We start from the raw sequence: 6231 nt of genomic DNA on the forward strand, positions 1-6231 counted from the left end.
AATTACTTTAAATAATAAAAAGGTGAATATTAAATCATTGTAATAGAAAATTATTTTATAGTTGGGTAACATAATGAAAAAATATATTAGTTACTACTACTTAAAAAGTATGCGATAGAATAATTAAATTTTATTATATTTAAAATTTTATTAAATGACATATGATCTTTCATATTCTTGTAAATTAGCTTCATATACACTTACATTATTTAATTTTGTTAAAAAAGTTTATTTAATTTATTTTATATAACTAATTGTTAAAAATAATATTAAAATTATTCGACATACATATAGATGATGATGATTAAATACTACAATATTTATATATTTGTAAGAAATAAAAAATTTATCTTAAAGTATTAAATACTACAATATTTTAGTGTAATATTCTATTATTTCAGGTCGTAAGAGTCCAAGGAGGCTCCTTACACTGTTTGGGAGTTATAAATTATGTTGGGAAAAATTTTATTTGATATTAAAATGACAAATGATCATATTTCTCCTTATATATATATATATTCTTTTTCCTGATAAAAAAATCTTTTATATTTTTTATTTATTTATAAGGCTTTGTATATTTTCTGTCTTTGTCTTGTAGTTTCCATTGTTAAGGAAAATTTATATTTCATGTAGCTTCTTCCTCCACTATCATATATTGGAAACATGAACAAATGACTCTAGAAGGCGAAAACTTATATTATTTTCTGTTATCACCAGTCTCTTTCCATGGCATAGCTGGTGTTATGGTTTACCACTTAGTTAAGAGTTCTTTAACCGGAAGACTGGTGATTCCTGATGTCTAGGTGCAGAGAAGCTTCTGAAATTGTCCTCAGATACTTGAGCATCGTTCAGACCTAGCTCATCTAATAAAAGTTACTATGTGCACTACAGAGCTATGGAAATGCTATAAATTGTAGATCACTGCCAAAGAAAAAGACTGGATTAAGTACATGGCCTAAGAGCAACTGGAAATATGTAATGGACAATTGAGAGATATTATTTTCGTTAAGATAAATTCTTACATAGATCAATCGTTGCAGAAGAATCATGAACTATTTTCCCTCTGAACTGTCTTTAACACCTCATTACTTCTCTAACCACATGCAACTATTTAGAGCAACGTTTCTACATTTGGTTATTCGATAAAGGTGTGGACTAATATGCCCCCACAATGCCCTTTGCAGAGACCTGTAGTTGCCGTATGATAATGAGTAAAACACTCTTTAAAGAATACATGCAGAACCTTTTTCCTTGATTTTCTCGGAGTAAAGTTTTGCATTCTCCGTCGCAAGAACTCAGATGAGAGATTTCCACCGCTAATGGTTTCAGTTATTCTACTGCTTTGTCTTAACTGTCACAGCTAGCCCACATCTTCCAATCATCTGAGAACTTCTTACTCTCATGTCTCAACTTTTGAGTTCATGACCTATTCAAACAAATGAAAAATATATACACAAAGTTAATTAATTAGTCAAAAGAAGACAGACAAATCAAATTCACCCTAAATTAATATGGTTCACGGGATTGGAGATATAAGATTTAGACAAACATATAGAAACTTTATAATCTACTTGATAAGTTTCAACTTATCAACTCTGTAACCTGTAACCAGAAAATAGAGAAAGAAGAGAATAGAAAAGAAGATAGGAAGAAGAGAGGAAAGAGAGAAGATATATGTTTTGATTATAGAATGTTTGATACCATCAAAGATAAAACGACAACGCCTCAAGAAAGTAATCCGACGTCACTTAGGTAAATATAATATGTAGTCACTCTCTTGACTCAGAGAGCACAAACTACTCCTGCTTTCATACTTCGACTCTAGCCACTTTCGAAATCCTTCAGCTGTCTTGCCTTACGCCATAAGCTTCTCATCCTCCTATTAACCATTGCCAAAGATACCTTGAGCTTGTCACTATTCAAAACACAAAAACATAAATTTAGGACCTGGTTCTTTAGCATCTCTGGTTTGTTTCTGAAGACCACACACTCTCAGTTCTTAGAGTGAATCCACACATGTTAAAGTTACAAAGTGATCTTTACCAAATATTTCAAACATGAAAACTATTCAAATCTTTTAGAACATTCAGAGTTAAACTCATCCAAGAATGAAGCTTTAAACTAAGAATCTCATGTCATCCGGACAAAGCATTTTTCTTCACATCTTTTCCCTTAACCAAACCAATGATTTAACAATGTAGTCCTCGGGTTTACTCCCCAATAGATCCACTTTGGAAAAATCTCCTCTTCTTTCAACAAAATAATCATCAACACTGATTCCTCCTAGATTCATAGTGTTTTATTATGTACTGATAGTCCATCAGTGTTTCTTCTCTTGCAGACCATTGTACTTCCAGATCAAGAAACTCAGACAAAACGATTCCTTCTACTACGTGTGCCTTTGCTCCTCTGCTTGATCCATTTGTTTCCTTTTGTGTCTCTACCATCTCCTGCAGATAAAAATCGTTTCATAAAGTCTCCTTCTTTACAATAAACAGAATGAAAAATATTTATCAGCAAAAACATTGTATGTTTGATGTTCTTACCTATCCATCTAAATCAGGAGAGATGAGAAACCTTTTGTAGGCTGAAGTGAAGGTAAGCTTGATTGGATCAGGAGCACTGAGAAACCGTTTGTAGACGGAAGTGGAGAAAACTGTTTACGTTGCTACGGATGTAAGGAACAGAAGGTAACACCCTAAACCATTACGCCTTGATTGACCAGAGGTGGTGGAGTGAATATCGAACGTCACGGCAACAACTCCGTCTTCACGAAATGATGGCAGGTGAGAGACGGTGGAAAATACAAAAACACATAATACAGAGAGTTTGCCATTCTAATCTCTGAAAGTTTGGGAATGATTGAGAGGATAGAATTGATGATTTCACATAAAAACCCTCATATTTTTAGTTGTAGATTCATAGAAGTATTTTATGTGAAATCGTGTGAGGAATGGCGTTAATGACGATGATTGAATGCAGTCTGAGATCTGTAACAGTGTTGGATTTCGATACTCAGTCAGAAGAAATTGAAGCGATTAGACAGAGACGTCGGCTCCCAACAGATATTGATCGGAAAAAAATCGGTGTTCGGAACACAATAGGATCTTCATAGACGGTTGGCTAAACTGGAGCTGTCCATCGGTGTCTAATAACGACAAAAGTCTTTAAGCCCAATATTGAAGATGAAGCTAATAGTTGGAGACTTTGATAATGATATTAGAAGCCCAATTGTTTAAAGTCCACGATCAAAGTCCATCTCGAACTGGATTAAATGAAACGCAAGACACGTGTTGTCTCTGTACAGAAGTAGTCTCTACGTGAACACACACGAGAGGTACCAAAAATTATATATATATATATATATATAGATAGATAATACGATTATGGTCATTGTTCAAAATTGATTATATATATATATGTATATGCACTTTTGTATATATATAGATGGTGCAATTACCGAATTACATCAAAATAGATGTAAGACGAAGTGGAACAAAAAGTTTGGTTGAAAAGATAAATTTTCAAACACCCATGAAAGTTATAAATTAGTTCTAAAACTAAAATAAAATTTTAATTGGTTGTCCATTTAATAATATTTAAACGAAAAATTTATATGAGTGAGATAAAAGTTTATTTAGTCTGTAATTTTTAGTGATTTAATTGTAAGTTTTTTTAAGTAGAAAATATTATATCATTTAAACCGTTGTTTTTTAGAAAAGAAAACATTAAGTAAGGTTGTAGATTTAAAGGATGAGGATCTATTATATTATTTAGAAACTAATTAAAACAAAATTATAAAAAGTTGTAAGTGAGATGAAACATTTTGATAGTCCAGTAGTCAATAAAACACCGTAACTAAAATGTAATTAAATTTTGTTCATTTTGCTCATCATTTTTTATATATTTTCTAATAACAAAAATATAAAAATTTGGATACTGAAATTCGAAGACAAAAAAAATGAATAATTAAAACAATTAAAATAACTAGAACATTAAATATTATATATATACTTATAATTTTATAATAAATTATATTATCAATAAATTAAAATAAACATACAAAATATATAATTATAATTAAAATTTAAATATAAAATCCCGGACGTAGCCCGGGCCCATCTCTAATATATATATATATATATATATATAAACACCCATTCCTAGTTTAATTGTACATCAACACGACACATAGCACTCTATTTTTTTTTTAACATCGAATATTATTACTTAACTTGAGGAAATGTGATCAGCATGTAACAGAGAATGTAAGTATTGAGGTACATAATAATAAAATTTGAAATCGGTTTCATTCTCAACCCGCTTCGCAAGACAATCAGCTACTTTATTTGCATCCCTGTTAATCCATTAGAAACTAATACTCTGATACTTCGCTGCCCACCATCTGATATCTCTTGTCCAATTGTAATAAGCAAAGTGTAGCTTCTTATTATTGATAATCTCCACTGCCTTTTGACAATCAGTTTCCATGATCACTTTCCTGTGTCCCAAACTCCAGCAATGTTGCAAGGCCATTAAAATAGCCTGGAGTTCACATTCCAAAGCATCCTGAACTCTTCTTCCTCTCGCATGAGCAGAACCTTTATAGACCCCATTCTCATCCCTGATAATCCATCCAGCAGTCCCTGTAGCCCTTGATTGATGATAAGATCCATCAATGTTACATTTCTTCCATCCTTGTGGTGGTCTTGTCCATTTCACATTAGAAGAGTTATATATACATCTTCTTCGCTCTCTGTAACTAGTTGTAGCCGCAACGTCATTCTGTTTCCATTCCTTTGCATCTTCTTTTGCGTACCGTATAATTGATCTCCATGGCGTCTCTCTTTGTTGGAAAACCAAAACGTTTCTACCCTTCCAAATCCTCCATAAAATCCAAATAGGTAAGTCTTGGAAATGAGTTAGCCGTGTAGAGAGGGAGTATTGGAGACACGCATCTATCTTCTCTTCTAGAGATGTAGTTGGACTATTGATTGTTAAATTTGAAACTCCAGAAGCTCTCCATATTCCCATTGCATACGGACATTCAAAGAAAAGATGTTCTTCTGTTTCTTCTGCCATACAACATCTCTTACATTGTCCATTACGAGTGATGTGTCTTCTTCTCAGATTGCTGCCAGTTGCCAAGCATCGAGATGATAGTCTCCACAGGAAATGTTGTAACTTTGCAGGAACTTTAGTTTTCCAAATCTTTTTCTTTAAGTCTGCTGATCCATGAGTTGGTAAAAGTAGTGTATTAGTTGGTAAATGAGTACCCAACCAATATCCTGACTTCACAGTGTATAAGCCATCTTCATTATAATGCCATCCCATTAAGTCTTGTTTTGCCGTTGGACTGATTCGAAGTGCTAGGATGCGCTCCACATCTTCATCAATAACCACTTCTCGTAGTTTTCCTTCATTCCATTGTAAACGATTAGCATCAAAATATTCTTTTACTTTCTCTCCTTCAGTAAAATCCCCTCTAGCATGTGGTGGCCTTGGTGGATGATCTGGGATCCATGGATCAGTCCACATGTTGATCAGTTCACCATCACCTATAATGTACCTCATCCCTTTTGTAATTAGATCCCGTCCATGTAAGATTGATTTCCAAGCATATGACGCTTTCTTTTTTAGCTTTGCTTTCAGAATGTCTCCGTCTGAGAAGTATCTTGCCTTTAGTATACGAGCCATAAGGCAATTTGGATTTTGCATGATCCTCCACACTTGTTTACTGAGGAGTGCTTGGTTAAATATTTCCAAGTCCTTGAAGCCAAGTCCTCCTTCTCTCTTTGGTACACTAATTCTATTCCAAGAATACCAATGAAGACCTTTTTTATCACCAGAGCCCCACCAGAACTTTGCTAATATAGCATTAATCTCTGAACATATCTCTTTTGGCAACCGAAAGATGTTCATAGAGAAAATAGGCATTGCTACAGCAATGGCTTTGAGCAGAACCTCTTTCCCACTGTGAGAGAGGTGTTTCTGTTTCCAGCTTTGAGTAACTGTTTTCACTTTATCCAGGATGTAAGCAAAACATCTCGCTCTTTTTACTTCCCACTTGTTCTGGCAATCCCAGATACTTTCCAATTCCTCCATCATTATGTATTCCTAGCAGCACTCTCATCCTTGTCTTGACAGTCGCATTAACTTTAGCCCCAAAGGTGATAGATAATTTGCTTAAATTGATAGCTTGACCAGAAACTGCCTCGTACAATCCAAAGA

General features: G+C 33.6%; 1 long non-coding RNA gene across 2 annotated transcripts; it reads right to left on the reverse strand.

The window, feature by feature from the left end:
* Positions 1–607: 607 nt before the first annotated feature.
* LOC111211204 lies at positions 608–3780 on the reverse strand. 2 transcript variants are annotated; one of them, XR_002662337.2, is made up of 4 exons: positions 2547–3767; positions 1702–2450; positions 1023–1426; positions 608–921 (listed from the first exon to the last, which is right to left on the reverse strand). It is a non-coding gene; the product is annotated as an uncharacterized LOC111211204 (long non-coding RNA). The 2 variants fall into 2 exon arrangements; XR_007340124.1 differs by having other exon boundaries at positions 1023–2450; positions 2547–3780.
* Between the last annotated feature and the right edge of the window lie 2451 nt (positions 3781–6231).

Source organism: Brassica napus, chromosome A6 (genome assembly GCF_020379485.1).
Source record: "Brassica napus cultivar Da-Ae chromosome A6, Da-Ae, whole genome shotgun sequence".
Taxonomy (NCBI): Eukaryota; Viridiplantae; Streptophyta; class Magnoliopsida; order Brassicales; family Brassicaceae; genus Brassica; species Brassica napus.